Source organism: Heteronotia binoei, chromosome 1, assembly GCF_032191835.1.
Source record: "Heteronotia binoei isolate CCM8104 ecotype False Entrance Well chromosome 1, APGP_CSIRO_Hbin_v1, whole genome shotgun sequence".
NCBI classification, from domain to species: Eukaryota; Metazoa; Chordata; class Lepidosauria; order Squamata; family Gekkonidae; genus Heteronotia; species Heteronotia binoei.
This window is the reverse complement of record NC_083223.1, coordinates 35,124,159-35,143,922: the sequence shown is the minus strand read 5'-3', so window position 1 is coordinate 35,143,922 and position 19,764 is coordinate 35,124,159.

Below are 19,764 nucleotides of genomic sequence, written 5' to 3'. Positions count from 1 at the left end.
TTTAAGTGTTCCTGGACGACAGCTAATCCTTCTGCCTTGTGGTACTGATGGTTCCCTGTCACTTCTGTTGTGTCCATGTTTACATTTTGATGGGTCACCAACTGATGGGGTTCCTCATTCATGGTTTTATACCACATCTAAGATTCAAAGGAAAGAAAATGGGGGAATCTGCACATTTCTACCTTTCTCATCAGATTTCCTCCTCTTGATTTACTGTGGTGAGCACTGTGGTGGCTGGCAATGTGGAGCACATGTAGACAACAATCTCATGTGAATACAGCTGAATTTAATTTAAAAGTCAGTATGAAAGATTATTTTATGGTTAGATGATGGTAGCTTGGTATTCTGGGTATTCTATTTCTTTGAAGGCAACTGAGAGTCATTAAACAGAACTCTTCCATGTTATGAATTAGTTATCACAACTCTGTTGATAGACATTGCAGTATTAGCACTCTATTGTGACATCTGTGATTCAATTCACTGATGAAGTCACACTGATCTGGTCTGATTTTGATGTTGTCACTGAAGAAGACATGGTATGAGATGAGTTGAAATCATTCACTTCTTATGATTACTTGCTTGGTTCAATATTAGCCCATGTCTAATGCAACTGCTGAAAAACTGTTTCTGGAAGTGGATGTGATCATGTGCAAAGAACTGGGCATTTGTGTACACAGTGGTGGTGCAAGTCTCTAAACCTAGAAATCTAAGTAGTACTTTCCATGTAAGCAAAATTAGATTTCCAATACAGTCAGGCATTTTAGGTTACTTTTACTCATATATTCAGCTACAAACAGGTTTATTTTAAAAGTCAGAAAATCCTTATCCAACTGGGGACATCTTTGCAGAAAGAATATGTTTCTAATTTGTTCTGTGTGTAACAGGGAGCTACTGTTGTCATGCTGTGATCTCAGGTGGTCATATGTTTCTGTACATGCAATTGTTATTCCAGCACAATCACTGTTGATCCAAATGTTCCTTTTGTGAGAGGCTTAATTTCATAAAGCCGAGGAATTCATTCTATATACTATCTGAGGCACAGATCTAGCAATTGATAACATGTGTGTGAAAAGCTGCACCAACATGGAGCCTTCTTTTCAAAAGATGCAGGATGACCAGAGACGCTTATTTTAGCTTTGACATCTGCAGATCAGGAAAGATATATTTTCTTTTCTATAGGCCTGTCTTTGTTGTCCCTTGTTGAATGGTAACATACTGCTTTATGATGTGGTTTGGATTCTGTGGGAAGAAAAGAATAACAATGACAAACACTGAGATACCTATCCACTTAGTATGGATTCATTCACATAAAACAAAGGTCCCCAGCCTTTTTGAGCCTGTGGGAATGTTTGGAATTCTGACATGGCATGGTGGGCACAGCCATCAAATGGCTGCCAAAGGAGGGGGAGCCAAACACAAAATGGCTGTTGCAGCTTACCTTCAATTACATAGGATCCTTGTGCTGTACAGCCAATCAAATCTTCAATGACCAGTAAGAAACCTTGCTGCGAAAAGCCCCACCTAGGTCTTTCCACTTTCAAAAAACACATGGCAGGCACCCAAAAAGGTGTCAGTGGGTGCCATGACCCTCATGGGCATCACATTGGGACCCTTGACTTAAAACCAACCATATTAAATGAACCTATGCATAATCTAAGAGTAAACATACATACCAAGCTCAGTGTTCCCTCTAAGCTGAGTTAGTACGTGAGCTAGCTCACAGTTTTTTAGCCTCTGGCTCAGGAAAAATGGCCAAAGAGCAAGCTAATTTATGCGGTAGCTTACAACTTTAATGTCAGTAGCTCACAAGGTAGAATTTTTGCTCATAGGAATCCACAGCTTAGAGGGAGTATTGACCAAGTTGTAGGGTACAGGAATGAAGTTGATTCATGCACATGCCATTGTAGAAGTTTCCTTGTGGATCACGTGCATCCTGACTTTCAACCCACCTACTGAATCCATCCACTTTTTTGGGAGGCATAGAATATAGGAATAGGACATACATGTTAAGTGGGGAATGGTGTTTATACCAAAGGCCAAGATTTGTCCCCACAGTGTACATTGAGAAGAAGTATATGAACAACCTCTAAGCTTTCAAAGATTATTTTATTTATATCCTGCTTTCTTTCCTTCCATTCAGGCACTAGCCAGATTCATACTGACTTAGATTGTTATTAGTACACATGGACATGTGAAATTGCCTTATTGCCTGACACCCCATGGCACCCTAGGCAGACATGCTGCCTGGTGCCCCCCCCCCGAAGCACCCCCACTCCTCCCCCTCCATGCCCCCTCCCCCCCCACATCTCCTCCTCCCTCCCTTTGGACCCTTCCCCCCATGTCATTTTCAACACCAGAACCAACTCTAGCACCGCGTTCCGGCTCTTTAAAGCTTCCCGTCCCCGGCTGAACACTCAAAGCACTGCTAAAACCATGCCATAGGGGCGGGGTGCACTCACCGGCTCTCAGGAAGAGCGTGCTGAAAGAACTACCCCCGCTGCTTCTGACTCCTCCCCTCCCCACTTCCTGGATGGAAGAGAGGAGTCAGTAGCAGCGGGGGTAGTCCTTTCAGCACGCTCTTCCTGAGAGCCGGTGAGCGCACCCCACCCCCATGGTGCAGTTTTAGCCGCGTTTTGAGTGTTTGGCTGAGGAGGGGGGCTTTAAAGAGCCGGAACACGGCGCTAGTGCCAGTTACAGCATTGAAAATGACACCCGGGGGGAAGGGTCTGAACTCTGAAGGGAGGGAGGAGGAGGCGCGGCTGGGAGGGGGGAGGCGGGGGGTGCAGAGCTGCAGCAGGGAGGGAGGGAGGTGCGGAGCTGGGGAGGAGGCAAAGGGAATGGAGGGGCAGGCGGCGACAGTGATGGTGGTAGGTAGCGGTGGGGGAGGCAGGCAGGCAAACTAGGTGCTTGCCTGGGGCACCGGGAGGGGGGAGCCCAATTTGCTGCCCCCACCCTCCTGGCACCCTAGGCAACCACCAAGTTTGCCTAGTGGGAGGGCCAATCCTGGCCTTATTCCTAGTCTGAAACTTGGTCTGTCAAGGTCAGTATTTTCTACTCTGACTGGTGGCAACTCTCCAGAGTTTCAAGATGATCTACTACCTGATTCTTTTTAACTGGATATGCCAGGGATTGAACCTAGGCCCTTATGCCTGCAAAGCAGATATTCTTCTGCTGAACCACAGCACCACCCACATCATCTCCAGGCAGAATTCTAGTACTTTACAATGATGAGAAAATGACAGGATCTGCAGAAGCAGAAGTCTTAGAAGCTAAAAATGAATATTTCAAAAGATCCTGAGTTAGCCGCTGAGGTTCGATTAGAGAAACAACCCTATGTTCTTCTACTGTGCCATTTTGCTTGTAAACTAACAGTTTTAGATGAGTAGATTTTTGCCCATCTTCTCAATAAATGTTTAAAGGTAAAGGAATTCTGTTTGGGGCTATCAGCTATGAATACAGAATCTCTAAAGTGGAGAACAATGTAAAGTACAGGGATGTGATCTCAGATATTCAGCATATGCTCCAATATGGTCAATCCAATTTGATTTGATGGGCTCAAGAATACAGCAATATGGGCTGGATAAGCTCCTCTCTTTAGATAGTGATTTGTGAATTTGTCAGTTGTGGCATTTTCTACCTTCTATTTAGATTAGGGCTTCCCTGACCAATTGAATCACCCTAGTATACATTAGCTAAGCATATAGCCCCAAGAGATTACTTTTGTTCCAAATGGGCTTCTTAGTTATTGTTAATAAATGATGGCAAAATTAACATAGTGCTCCCTTGGGTGAAATATCAGATGGCTTCCTGTAATGTAACAACCACAGACTGTGTTCTACACCTAGCATATTCAGTAATGGCCTACTTTATCATTGCAGACAGACCATCGTTTAAACTGTGAGGAGCTATAATAATAAGCTCAAAGTGCTGCATGGCATAATAAAAACATGATTAAAATACAATAAAAGTATAATTAAAAGCACCCTGAATAAAATGCCAACAAATAAAACTAGTGAAAGAGGACTTTTAAAACAAGAAAGTGGGGGAAAAGAAGCTGAAAAATTATGACAGTTAATAAGCCAAAGGCTATTTGAGTGGTTATACTTAAATACACCAAAGGAATCTTTTTGGATGAATGACAAGAGAATAGGCAGACCTGCCAACTAAAAATTATAATAGAGCAGGTCCTGAAGAGGTTTAAGCAGTAGGGGCTAAAGAAAATTATGTAGGATGTTCTTAACTTAATCAGGATATTAGAAGGTAAATCTACTAAGCCATAACTCACCTGTCATTCCATTGCATTAACAGTAAATCCAATTTATAGGTTGCCTAGTAATAGGAGTCCTTGTTACAATGAAAAAGCTGAGAATCAGGGTCTTACCTTTTCCATCTGTTGCAGGAAAAAATGAATATTCCAAGATGTGGCTATTTTAGCTCTGCTAAGAGAAAGGTAAATTAAAAACATGTTTTTCACAGTGTAATCCTAAACAGAGTCTAACCCTTCCAAATTCACTGGAGCCAAATGGTGTAACTCTGCAGAAGATTGTGCTGTCACCTACTTTGGTTTAATATCACATATTTTATGCACTGTAACCTGGTATTTGATTGTTTCCCAGGAGAGTTGCAAAAGAATCTGGAAGAGTTGCACCTGAAAGGAACATCTGAAGACTTCTGAGGGAAGCCAAAACTGTTTTTGGAAAGATGGGTGAACTTTCTCAGCTGAGAATCCATGTATCCTTCAATTATTGCCCAATGCAAAATTTGAAGTGAATTTGGAGTTTCCTTTTTTGAGCAACACATCTGAGGAATTTTCAGGAAAGCCAGAAGAGTGTTGACAAGTAACACATTTTTGGGGAGGCTTTGGAACCTCCCTTGAGCATATTGATGTCTGCAAGGTATACAGCACTAATGATGAATTGGTGGTGGAAACTGCTGTCAAGTCACAGCTTACCTTTGGTAACCTATATGGATTTCCGGGCAAAAGGTGTCCAGAGGTGGTTTGCCATCCCTGCCACTGCATAGCAGAACTGGATTTCCTTGGTGGTTTCCCATCCAAGTACTAACCAGGGCCAACCCTGCTTAGCTTCTGAGGCAAGGGCCATCTAGGTAAGGACAATGATGAATTGATATGGTTTTATTCTTTTGCTCTTGTAAACTACCTTGTAAGATTTTTAAAAAACAGAGAGTGAGGCATATACTTATCTTAAACAGATAAATAATGGAGACAAATGGGAAGGTTATAAGTGAGGTAATTGGCCAGTCAGGAGCCACAATTTCAATGATAAATGAGGTTTATATTAGCCAGGACAAATGTTTGACCCCAGTGAATCAATAGGGTGGCCTTAGCCAGTTCCTGTAAAGTACAGAATCTCTATTGTTTTTAAAGTCTCAAACAATCAGTTATTGTTTGGAAATGCACCCTCGTACTGCCAGCTCTACAACACTTCAAGCAAGTGGTTGATGTCATAAATTCAGATTTATAATTTATTCTTATTCTCCAAGACTTCAAGAACATTTTGGATCATCTCCACCACGTATGCACAATGACATGAAAACTGAACAAAACTTTGCGCCTTACAAATTTCCCTTATATGTGTGGGAAGCCAACAGGGGAAGCCCAACTGTTTCTGTATTTTGTACAAGGCTACCATTTATGACATCTCTAGCAGTTTATCCTTTCCCTTGCTGAAGACAGTGCAGCCAGATCCATAGATTAAACATCCTATTCATCAGCTGCCTGTATTTGCAGATAATTATTTCAACTTCCATTTTAAAAAAGCAGAATGGTGCCAAAATGAAAAATCTGTTCTTCTCTTGGTGCAGCATCTCCCTTGTTGGATTGAGTAGCACTGCTACGTTTTCTCATGTAGTCAAAGGTAAAAAATAGTGGAAACAGATGGAGCCATGCATTTTTGCAGAAAATCTTAAGTCTTGTCCCTGTGACAACCCAGTCTTAGTCTCTAAGGCTATGAAGAAATCTTGTTATGTGCCCTGCTCTAAACTCAATACATTCTTAGTGATGCCTGACAATTCTGGCATTTGTTCTGTGGGGATTTACTTGTACCACATCATTAACAAAAGATATTTCTCCTGATTCCCCTCCCCCTATTCTCCTTTGAATAATTAAAACCAAAAGGTTCTCTTTTTGATAACAAGTATCATTTTCAGGTTCTGCTATGAAATATTGTCATTTTTTTTCTTTAAAAGAGGAGGAAAAGTTGTTTTCATTTTAATTGTTGTGGTAATATATTTAAATTGCAGCACACTAGAAAAAAAGAAGGAGAAAAGCCCTGCGGCAAATGCAGATCACATTTTATTGTGTCCCGGGTGCTAGAAAAGCAATGCACTTAATTTCACAGAGAAGTAAATCCTATTCAAGAGGTCTATATAAGAAGGCAGGATTCTGCAACTCTGCATAAAGTACATTTCAATATTCCTTTGCTTTTTGCTGCCAGTCACACAAGCAAACCAAAAAGGATGGCTTCCCCATTAAATTAATCTCTCAATCAACTTCAGCAGTTCCTTTCCTTTTTAAAATGGATTCAGACTGCTTAGAAAGCCATCCTGACAGCAGGGTGTATATGAAACATTCATAATCTCTCTTTCTAATTTTTTTTCACTGTGCTCCTGTAGCATAGATAAATGTTGCTATACTGTAAGAAAATCAGGACAGAGGAAGAATATTTGTTGCACAAAAATGTTAGTCAACTTGTAAACAGTTATCAGCAAACTGGGTAATCTCAGTGTTCAACAGGCCAGGCCACAGTATTGTTAAGATATACTTCTCTCCATTTTCAGTTAATCAAGTAGCTTCTTATCTCTAACCCACTACACATAACCTCTTTGTTCAGCTGATGCACAGAGACAGAGAATGGGCATGAGTGTGGTGAACATTTGCTCAGAAAACTTCTAGAGATTTGGGGAACAGTGCCTTATGATGTCAATTCCAGGTCAAAGTGTTAACAGATAAAGTATACAAGGTTCTGCCGCTATATAATAAAAGGGGATCTTTATTCAGATACTCTGGGAAGAACACCCCTCAGGGATAAAGACACCAGACTTCAGATTCTGAAATAAATATTGGAAATTTATTTAAATCTTAGTTACTGCAGCATTTTGACAGGAATACATGATTACATGGACTCATGGGCATGTATGATTACATGACCAATGGTTAAATAGCTTCTTAGTTACATGGTTATAGTCTTTCCTATGCTTAAGTCCCTTAGCCTATTACATTTAGTAAAAGCAAAGCCATTGTAAACATAGCAAAAAGCATTTCATTCTCACCTAGGATTGCCAATCCCCAGGTGGGGGCAAGGGATCCCCCGGTTTGGAGGCCCTCCCCCCCGCTTCAGGGTCGTCAGAAAGCGGTGGGAGGGGAGGGAAATGTCTGCTGGCAACTCTGTTATTCCCTATGGAGATTTATTCCCATAGAAAACCATGGAGAATTGATCCATGGGTATCTGGGGCTCTGGGGAGGGCTGTTTTTTGGGGTAGAGGCAACAAATTTTCAGTTTAGCATCTAGTGCCTCTCCCCAAAATACCCACCAAGTTTCAAAACGATTGGACCAGGGGGTCCAATTCTATGAGCCCCAAAAGAAGGTGCCCCTATCCTTCATTATTTTCTACGAAAGGAAGGAATTGAAAAGGTGTGCCGTTCCTTTAAATGTGATGGCCAGAACTCCCTTTGGAGTTCAATTATGCTTGTCAAAGCCTTGACCTTGGCTCCACCCCTAATGTCTCCTGGCTGCACCCCCAAAGTCCCCAGATATTTCTTGAATTGGACTTGGCAACCCTAATTCTCACCTTTCTTATGGCTTCAGGTGGCTGCCTATGCAGAAGTATAGAGGGGTACTGCTTCTCAGGAGGCTTTTCTTAAACTCACTGTTAACTAGCTAACTGACTAACTAACAGCACCCTCTGTCAAGATCGACTGATTATGACAAAGACTGGGGTATCTTGGCCTAAGTACCAGGCCTGGTTAAAATCATAATGGATCCACTGCTGCTAATATTCTACCCTTAGTTGCTTCCCTTCCCCCTGTTCTTATTTTGATTTTCAACTGTGTGAAAGAAATAGTAGGCGCCTTCTCAGGGCCTGAGGTGGGAGGAAGCCTTGCATGATAATGCAAGGACAGGAGGCCAGCTATCACCTGAGAAAGTATCTAGCAGTTATGTGTGAATGTTTCCTCCTGAACCCCCCCCCCCCTTGTAGGAATGTTTTTGAAGTATATCTTAAAACCCATGTATCAATGTATTGGTTTCATTCTTAGCAAGACAGAGGCTTGCGCCAGAGTACCGGTTATCAATAAATGTAGTCTTAGTATCAACTTTGACTCATTCTTGAATCCGTCGACTTGACACTCTCCTTGATAAGCCCAATTATACCTTTTCCATAATATCCACCTTTTCTCTTTCTGTCCAGTCAGAATTCAGGAAGGCCCCCCCTTCCGTCTATCCAATAAGAATCCAGAAAGCACCCCCTTTACTCCTATCCAATCAGAACCCAGAAAGCCAAATTCCTTCTATCCAATCAGACCCCAAAAGCCAGATTCCGTCATCTTTTGGCCAAAAACCCCGTTACAGAAGAAAACCACCTGTAATTGCCAAATACTAATTAGCACCAGATAGGCCATTGAACCCTAAAAGGCAAAAATCCCCATCTGGTACCAACAAAAGCGTGGGAACCCTCATTTGGGATGAAGGCTTTCCCACAACAGCCTAAGACCCCCCCCCACTCCCAATCTGGGGCAAAACTTTCCCATGAAAGCCTGGGAACCTATCTTACCCATTCTAATCAGTACCTTAATACATATATATCATACTGTATCATAATAAAATCACACGTGTGAGACCAGGAATATTACCCATATGTGAATATATATATATATATATAGGAAAGCTATGTACATGTGTGCATTCTATATGGCCACTGTATACTTGCCCTATATGATTTTCTAATCATTAGATTCATTATAGCTCTTTAGCCTATTAGGGGGAGTCTAACAAATCAATTTAATAAAATATCTCATCTGTGTCCAGCCTGAGTTCCTGACAGGCTTTTGCTCTCCTGGCAATTTCTCTCTCACTCCCCCCCTCCTTTCTCCAGTTCACTACAATTGGGATAATTGCTATAGAAACCCCTTTATACCTCTACAGGGGATCATTTCAGCTTCCTTATCAATCTCATCTCCCCCCCCCCCAACAGGTATAGACAGACAGGCATCCATATGTAGAATCCAAGCCGTTTTGCAACATTCTTTCACACTGGGACTCATTGCTCCATATGAGGGCATTGTCAAAATCCTCTTCCAAAACAAGATTAATGGACGTTTCTCTTCCAGATCCTCATTAGGACATATGTTAAAAACACAAAATGTTCTGAAGATGTCCTGGGACCATCGACTTGTTTACAGCATTTTAGTACAATTACGCAGCCACATACCAAGTGATACTGACTTCCACACACATCCGGCCGCTAATTGGTATCAAATGTATTTTTCCAGATAAGTTCATCCATCGGGCCCCATATTCTCTTTTACTTAGAGAAATTACAGGCCTTTAATAGACAATCATATAGAAATCATATATATATATAAATCCAACGAAAGGTCAAGTGACAGCAAATTGTTATGTCACTTCCTGGTCAGTTGGTCTAAACTTTATTGGCACTGGATGAAGAACAGGCTGTGCACCTTGACCAAAACCCTTCACAACACCCTTCACATCGATGCCCATTCCACCAAGCATATAGGGACAGGTTTGTTTCCCCGTTTGTAGTCAAATCACTAGCAGATGCCGATGGGGCGTGTTTGGAGAAACTTTTGGTGGATGCAAGTCCATCTATCTCTAGACAGATAGCTAAATTCTGCCATTATCTGGTGAAGTTCCATACTAAGAAACAAGAAATGGTAGGTTTTGTATGATCTGTTTGAATTTTAGGTTATAAACGATTTTATATATTCGGATTTAAAGGATTTTATATTAATTTGAACTGATTCTGGATTTTAAAATTGGTTAAATTATATTTTAGTTATCCCCGACCTGTATAGGTGCGGAAAAGTTTTAAGTATTTTATTGTATTTTATGTATTTTAGGAGGGGTTTTACATGGTGTGTTATAATTTTTATATTGGTCTATGACCGTAATAAAAAGTTCATTCATTCACTTCCTGGTCACTTTCCGTAAACTTGCCCCTTCCTTTATGATTATTTCCTATTTTCAAATATAAATCCCCTGCCTTCCCTCACTGCCTTATTCCACCATGATACACACTTGACAAACCACTTCTAACTAAACAGGGTGACAACAGGGTCATATAATCACTCAACATTCTTAATAATCTGAGGCATTTATTTGCCTGTTTTCACCTGGAATTGAAGCCAAACTAGTATTAGTTTGTTTGTTTATATTAGATGTTTATCCCATCCTCTCCTTACCGGCTCAGGGCAGCTAACAACATTTTAAAATCAACAATTCAGCTTAAAAACAAGAAAATATAATAAAAAACAGCAATATACCAAATTACAAAACTATAGGCTAGCCATCCAAGATTTGTTTACCATTGCTGCTATTGTTGCATTGGTGCTCACATATTGCTGACATTATGACATTATTACTGCTGTTATGTTGACGCGCAGATGTTGCTATTATAGTGCCGTTCAGGCTCTCAGAATTATGATGTAGATCAGGGGTCCCCAACCACCGGGCTGTGAACCACTATGGTCCGCGGCCTGTCTGCAAGTGGACCGTGAAGCCTGGCAGCTCCCCTCCACCCCCGCCATGGAGTTTAGCTCCATCACCCCCCTGCCACCACTGCCCTCCCTCTCTCCCCAGTGCTGCAATTCAGTGTGGCACCCTGTCGTTGCCCTCCTCCTCACCTCCCTCCCCTCCTCCCTCCCCCTCCTTCTGATCAAGCTGACCCACATTGAAACTGGGCCTTCAGTTTTGATGGGGGGCAGCGCGCCATCTAACACTTTGTTTTTATAATTTTTATTGATTTTAACTATAAAAAGAAAAAGCATAAGCATAGATACAGAAGCATTAAAGAGGGGGAAGGGTGGATATAGAGTGGGAGACCAGAAACAAAGAAAAATGCAAATATATCAGTTACATTTCTACCTCCAAATGAAATACCCAATTCTTTCTACCTGCAAGTATTAAATTTTCCCCTTATATTTTACCATCTTTATCTTTCATTATACACTTTTTACTAAACTATTAAAATACAAGTCTAAACTATTCTTCTTCAGCACATATAAGTATAAAAAAGTCAGAGAAGTCTCAACACAGAACTAACTGGCTAAGCTTAACCATATTAAAAATACAGACTAACTTGTTATTTTAACAATGCCATCATTAAAATGAGCATAAGCAACAAATATCTTTATCCTTCTAATTTACTTATTTCAAATGGAAAGGAAAAAAAATCAGATTTAAAATATAAAACGTAGAGAGAGAAAAAATAGTAAGCAGAAAAAAACAGTAATTTATCTGTCTCAGTATAAACAATTTCTCCAAACAAACATATTAAGAGCAGATCTACCAGATTACAGAATAATTGTGTTGTGCCTTATTAAAAATTGATCCAAGTTAACTATTTATTTATATAAAATTCTTTTCAAAACTTATCAGTCCTTTAACTCTTATATCCATATTGCTCTAGGAGGAACAACTTAATATGACTCAAAAATCTCACTTGGCCTTTTAAAATCGCATGTCAATTCTTGTTGAGAATTCCACATCCAATTACCCACAGAGAGAGAAACAGTTGAAAGACCCTTCTTCCTGAAAGTTTTCCACATCTTAATTTTTTTTTGCTGAGATGTTACCTTCTCTCTCCTTAGTGCAGTCATCCCTCTTGGTAAAAATAGTAAGGATCCCAGGCCATTTGTTCCTTTTGAAAAAACTTCAATCAGTCTCGATTTCCAGTCCTTCTTTTTAACTGAGCAATAAAGTTCCATTTTGGTTTTCTTCTGTTCGTTTCCCAGCGGATCACTCTTCATTTCCAATTCCACAGACATCACCGAGATCTCTTTAACACTCTGCTCATGTAGATTTGAGATTTTGCTAGCTTTCAACATAAAAGCTCCCATTTGCTTTTTTAATCAACTCTGTTAATGAATCAAGATCTTGCTTTAGAAAAGTTATGGTAACCATTATATCTTTTTTATAAAACGTTTTGCTTGATAATGCCATTTTTCTCTACCAAATAACTCTATTAATCTATTAATCCAAGTTGAAAAGTAACTCAGAGACCCAGTTAGTCTGTCTCTCCAAATCTCATCCAGCCATGTGTTTTGATTGTTGCCATTTCAGTTGCACTCAGGCAGCAGAGACAAATCTCTCTAAAATATATCTCTTTGTTCAGAGCATATTATAGCCAGATAATAGTTTCATTAACACATATTCAATTATAATCCGGGTTGATTTGAGTATATACATTCAGTCTAATTCAAATTGTTGCCAATGCTCAAAGTTGTTCTTTGTCTTTTCGAAGCCACATTCACATGAAAGTGGGGAGGGAATCCATCTCTTTCCCTACCTTTGAACTGTCCCATTTGTTGTTATGTAAAATGACCCATTAGCCAGTGGTATTGAAAACAAATTTACTTGCTGAGTAGAATTGCCATGCTTGAGGTAGGAAAGTGATGTATCAGAGCAAGCGGTCAGGGGTTCACCTCTTACTGCCATAATGGCGATCATGGCAGCAGAGCTTCGGGGCATACAAGGACAGGAACAGCTGCCGCTATGCCCCTGGCTTCTTGCAAAGTCCCATGCTGAAAGAAAACCCCTTCAGGGTCTCCCTGGAGATGCCACATATGTGGCAGCTCTCCAACCACCAGGGGGGCCGCTAGAGACAAGCTCCACGGAACCTCACTGAGCTCAAGGCGACATAACCTGGACATTCACAGTAATCTATTCTCAAGGTGACCGTTGCATGGATCTCTGTTGCCAAGTTGCTGCGCTCCAAGAATGGAACCAACTGCCTTATCCGCTAAAGATGGTAAAATGCCAATTTGGCAGTGGCTGCTACCTGGGCCTCCATTGTCAATGAAGGCTCCAGGAGCACCCCCAGGCTCTTGACCCTTGTCGCTGGCACCAGAGGTGCCCCATCAAAGGCCAGCAAGGGGATCTCTCTTCTTAAGTGCAGGACCTCCATCTTCATAGGGTTCAATTTCAATTGACTCTGCCTGAGACATTTCACCATGGCCTGCAATGCCAGATCTAGATTTTCCAGGACACAGCCGGACTGGCCGCCCAACATTAAATAGAGCTAGGTGTCATCTGCATATTGATGGCATCCCAGCCCATATCTCTGAATGACCTGGGCAAGGGGGTGCATCATTGGGGAGAGGACCGCCCCTTGGGGCACACCACATATTAGAAGGTGCCTTCAGGACAATTGCCTCCTATTGCCACCATTTGTCCCTGACCTTGGAGAAAAGAGGTAAGCCATTGAAGGGCAGACCCATAAATCCCCACGTCGGCGAGGCGGCAGGTCAGTAGCTGGTGGTCAACTGTATCAAATGCAGCCAACAAATCTAATAACAACAGCACTGCCGTGCTGCCTCAATCCAAGTGCCTAATATAGAAGCTTCCTCCAGAAACCTCTGTATCTGTACTGCCACTTCTGTCTCAATAACCTTGCCCAAAAAGGGTAGGTTTGACACCAGCCAATACTTTGCCAATTCAGCCGGGTCCAAGGATGGCTGTTTAAGGAGAGGATGAACCACTGCCTCTTTAAGATGCGTGGGAAAGGTCCCTTCAATAAAGGACCTGTTGATAATCTCTTGCAACGGGGCCCGCAGCTCCATCTGGCGAGGAGATATTAGGCAGGATGGGCATGGGTCCAAGTCACAGGTAGTGGGACATACAGTGCAGAGGATTCTATCAACTTCCTCCAGGCCAAGTGGAGTGAATTAATCCAGAGTCAAATCAGAAGGCATGCTTGGAGCCTCGAGTTCCCTTCCTGTATCAAAGTTGGCAGGGAGGTCGCGGTGGAGCAATATGACCTTATCTTCAAAAAAGTCTGCAAAAGCCTCACAGCCAGTCTCAAATTCCCTAGCATTTGGTTTGCCCTGTGGCAAATTAGTAAGGGTCCAAATTGTACTAAACAATTGTACCAGACAAAAGTTTGCAGACACTATCTGAGCCACAAAGTAAACCTTCTTTGCTGCCTTGACGGCCACCTCATAGGACTTCATAAACAGTCTATAAGATGTTCTTGTCACCTTGTCACGAGTTCGCCGCCATCACCTCCCTAGCTGTCTAGGTTGCTGTTTCATCAGCCGCAACTCCAGGGTATACCACTGTGCAAGCCGAGAACAGCAGCGAAAAGGGCGCTGAATTTATTAACTAAGTTCATTACCTTATGAACTTAGCTTGTTGTTTCTGTTTGCATCTGTCAAAACATTTCAGTATATTGTAAGCTTGTGTGCTGATTTGCTGTTCAACCTCTGCCCCATATATATATATATATATAGGCAAGTCTAATACTAGTGAGAAATCGGTACTTTTCTTTGTTCCTTTGCTCAGTCCGAAAGCTTGAACAAAACACATGTATTTTTTTATGAATTTATTAACCTTCTTTACATTTTGAATGCTTTAAATCTCTGGAAAAGTACCTTATGTATTCAATCTTGCTATCTGAAGCACAGTGACAGAAAGGGACAGCAGAGCAAGTTGCCATCCTTGGATCTTCAGTTTCAATCATTTATTAATACTTGAAGACCAACAGGTTGTAAATGTACAAAAGGATTATATTAATATACAGACAACATAGAAAACTTAGATATGCAATATGGAAAACATGGATATAAAATTTTACATTAGGAAATGATACCATTAAATGCCATAGACAAAGATTTTGCAGCTGCAAGAGTCACATTTGGATCCATATTTGCTAATAAGCTTGCTACAGCCTTGCTACAAAATGGCAGAATTCCATTTAGGATATAGATTGTAATCTATTATCATGAGTCAAATTATACTTATTTAGGACTGCCAAGCCCCCAGTTCAGGCAAGGAATCCCCCACCCGGGAGGTTCCCAACCCACCGGGGGGAACCTCCCCTGATGTCACCAGCACAATGATGTCACCCAAAAGTGACATCACCACGCTGGTGACATTGCATGGTGGCCACTCTAGGCGTTTCTGGGAAAACTCTATGGTTTCCCTCGATGCTCTAGCCATTTGGGAGGGGAAACTCTATGGTACAATAGGTTGGGAGGGAAAACTGTATGGTACAAAACACTGTGCCACGCATGCCTTGCGCTAGAGAGATAAGTCCCCCGCTGGAGTCTCCAAGGGACTTGGCAACCCTATACTTATTACAATCTATAAAGAAGTGCCAAATAGTGTCCAAATCACCAAATTTACAGTCACAGCTGCTCAGAGAAAGGAATTCCTAGGAATCTGTCTGCTAATTTGCCTGCTAATGGCAAGGCATTTAATCTAGCCTTGGAGAAAAGCATTCTATACTTAGGAACCATTAAATATTTACAATAAACAGACACAGACTTTGGGACTGAACGACCTAGATAATATAGGGAACATACCCTTCGAGCTCTGCAGCCAGTACTCCAGTTATCAAAATGTAAGATATTAGATCTGATCCATTTGCATGCAGAATAGTCTATTTGGTTAAAGAGCTCCAGGGAAAAACCAATTCTCTGTAGCTCGTCATCAACCAATTTTAACCAAGAACTTTGAAAACCATCCTTACCTAGCTGGTATAGGTATAACTCCTCTGAGGAATAAAGAATCTTTAGTCTAAAGAGGAAAGTTTCTATCCAAGCATTGGCTTCCAGGGATTGTTCAGCAAATTCTAAATGGATAGCCAGACCAGAGATGCACCTATGGAAATTTGGCAATGACCACAGGAAAGAAGCTCAGGAGGAGTAATATTTGTCCTTTATGTTGGCTATGGCCAATGGCACACCATATAATAATATAGGTACTACCTTCTCCTGAAAGGTACAAATGGCAGCTGGTATGTAATTTCCTTCTGTGGCCCGGAAAAAAATATTTGAAAGACAAATGTATCAATACTAGCTTCTTAGCAGTATTAACTTGGCTTGCCCAGGACAAATTATAGGAAAATAAGACACCTAAATAGAAAATGATATTCACCTGAACAATCAGGCAGCCATTCATAAACCAAAATAGATGGTGTGAAGGTGCATCTTTGCAACAAAAATCAACCACTTGGTCTTTTGATAGTTTATAACCAAAGACTCCTGGAAAAAATAAGAAGCAAAAGCGTTTGATAGGATGGTGGCTCAGTGGTAGAACATCTGCTTGGTAAGCAGAAGGTCCCAGGTTCAATCCCTAGCATCTCCAGCTAAAAAAGGTCCAGGCAAATAGGCGTGAAAAACCTCAGCTTGAGACCCTGGAGAGCCACTCCCAGTCTGAGTAGACAATGCTGACTTTGATGGACCAAGGGTCTGATTCAGTATAAAGCAGCTTCCTATGTTCGTATGATAGATGGCTTAGTCCAATATGAGTCCAAGATAACAACACAGCATCAATGGCATAAAACATGTTTGAGATAGGTCTTTTAGCCAGGAGAAGTGGGTGAAATTGTCAGCCAGAGAAATGACCATCGATATTATTTATATATAAGTTTAAAAGGTAGGGAGCCAAGAAGCAGCTCTGTTGGACACCTCTATTAATTCTAATCTCCTTAATCTGCTGGCCATCATTTCCACCCCTCACTTGTGCGATATTATTTTGGTATAGTTTATAAATTAACCAAAGATGCCAGTAATCCTTGGAGCATGGTCGCTCGGAAAGTTATGGTAGATTGCCTTCATACTAGCTTGTGGAGCGAAGTATGCAAGCACAACAAGCCTGTAAACAACAATGCAAGCACAGAATACTAGATGTACATCTCCATTTAGCAGGAGATATTCTCAGGGTTGTTGATGGCAGTGGCTGGATACTAGAGGGGGCAACATTGCCAAACAGAGACGGGGCAGCCGTAGGGGTTTTCTGACCTTCCAGAGGCCAACTGGAAGGAACAGGAGGAGCTTGCAAGTCCATTATTTTGCGCAAGACATGAAAGAAGCTTGTGTGAAAAGCCAGTTTATAAGTGGATTAACAAGGGAGCTTCTTAAAGATGATACCATTTTAGACAAACCAACATTGCACACGATGTGCAAAGTGTGAAAGCAGAAATGGGTGTTTCCTTAATGGGATCCTCTCTTAATTCTAGTATCTGGAGTGACTCTGCCATGACCTTAGCAGCTTTCCAGGAATTACTTGCCATGGTGGTGGCTAAACACTTAGAAAAGGACCCCTTGAGAGGAATTCAAAAGCATCATTGAGCAGTTCCCTGACAAAGTCCCAAGCCAAATGAAATCTGCTGACAATGCAAAGTAAAGAAAATCACTGGCAGATGAATTCCCTATGCAAAAAAAAAGATACAACAGGGAAACTAGAAGTTGCTGACACAGAAGAGCCACCATCAACAACTATAAGAATGTCCCAGGTGAAGAGCAAGTCAGACATCAGCAACTATGTGAATGAGAACACTGACAGCTGGGACATGGCAATGCTGTTGGATTCGGGTTTCTGAAATAAACTGCACCCATAGTGAGTATCCAGCTTTGAATAGTAAGACAATGGATGTCGCTAGGGTTAAATGGCAAGCCACTTCCAGCACTTAATGGGATTAACCAAGAAGTACAACTCACAATGAATTGGCATCTAAGATAGCTGGTGTCTCAGAACCTCAGTCAAGATGTGGAGGTTAAGAACCATGCAAGAGTAAGTGAACTGGGCCTTGACTTGAGAGAAGCAGCAATAGATGGCACTGCTAAAAATCCACGTTTAGAGCATGCAAGGGTGTTTTGATTCAGTAATGAAGAACTTGGGAGATATGATCAAGTGTACTGTAAGTTTGTGTTAAAGCCAGGGAGTCTGCCAGTGAAGCAGCCTCTGTGTTGAATCCCTTTACAGCGCATCAGGCCACTCTGAAAGAAAAGAACTCCTATGCTGAAAGAAGGCTTAATTCTACTTCATCCTAGAAATCAACAGAGATTGATTATCTGCTGACTACAGAAGACTAACAAACTATTCAAGATTGATGTGTTTGGACATGGATAGCTGATACATTGGATAAAATTTCCAGAGCAAAGTTTTTAGAAGTTTTGATTTGGTATCTAGAGACTATCAAATTTAAGTGGCTCTGGAATACCAGGGGAAATTGCCTTTGTTATTCCCTGGCCGAGGTCAGACGCACGTAAACTGACGAGATGGGCATGGATGAAAGCGAGATGCATGTCGGATTTTATGCGGTTGTCCAAACATCAGCATCTGGCAATGGTCGTTGGCTCATTTGTGTCCTGAACTGCCACAACTGAGACGCGGACTTTTTTGATAGTACATTAAATCTGGAATAAGAATGCTTCCAACGACTCCCGTGTGTACTTTCTATGTTTGAATGCTCCATTGTAGCCGACTCGTCGCAAGCGCACATCTGCTTCCCTGCGAGAGCCCACTCCAAATGATATCATTGCGCCAGCAATTATTGACTCAGTCTTCCAATCTTCCGAGGTCGGTAAAATATGCACCCAGCTTGCTGGGGAGGGGAGTATAAATGACTGGGGAAGGCAATGGCAAACCACCCCGTAAAAGGTCTGCCATGAAAACTTTGTGAAAGCAGCGTCACCCCAGAGTCGAAAACGACTGGTGCTTGCACAGGGGACCTTTCCTAAATGGGGGGGGGGGAGCAGATCGCCCACCTTTGCTGTCTCCCTGCTAGGGGAGGAAGATCACCCATTTTTGCTGTCTCCCCACCAGGTGGAGGGACAGCAAAGAGAGTTGCCATGCTCCCCCCCATTTAAACACCACGTCGGGGTGTTTAAATGGAGCGGGGAGGAAGATCCCTCACCTTTGCTGTCTCCCCACCAGGCGGAGAGACAGCAAAGAGAGTTGCTGTGCTCCCCCCCCCATTTAAACACCACGTCAGGGTGTTTAAATGGGGGGGAGGAAGATCCCCCACCTTTGCTGTCTCCCCGCCAAGCGGAGAGACAGCAAAGAGAGTTGCCATGCTCCCCCCCCCATTTAAACACCATGTCGGGGTGTTTAAATGGGGGTCAGAGGAAGATCACCCACCTTTGCTGTCTCCCCGCCAGGCGGAGAGACAGCAAAGAGAACTCCTGGGCTTCCTTTCTGGGTGTTTAAATGGGAGGGGCAGATCGCCCACCTTTTCTAGCACCTTTTTTTTTTTTTTTAAGCCAAGCACAATATCCCACGTACTGCGCTTGCGTGAGTGTGGAATGCCATCTCAAAAAATGAGGTCCGGTTGAGACCTCTGATCAACCAGTGACGGGACCAACGCTGCTTAGAACTGAAGGATGAAGGGATGTCTGATCAGGAAATTCATTGTAAAAAAGCTGCGGGGTCTAATAGCAATGGGTTACGGATGGAATAATGGTGAGTGTGACCACGGCCCCTATGTACTTTTCAATAATGTCGAATTTCTTCAAGGCTTTTTAATGCCCCAAATACCTTTCAAAGAATTGTGGATGACCTTACTAAGGTATTGAAAACTGAAGACATCCCCATATGCCTAGATTACTTCATTTGTTTCCATAAAACATGAGAGGAACATTTATGAGGCCTGGAAAGGATTTTAAAACTATTTTAAAAAATCTGGATTTAAACTGGCAGGAAACAACTGCCAGTTTGCGAGAAATCACATTGTATTCTTGGGACATATTGTCAGAGAGAATGGACTGGAGTGCCAACCCCC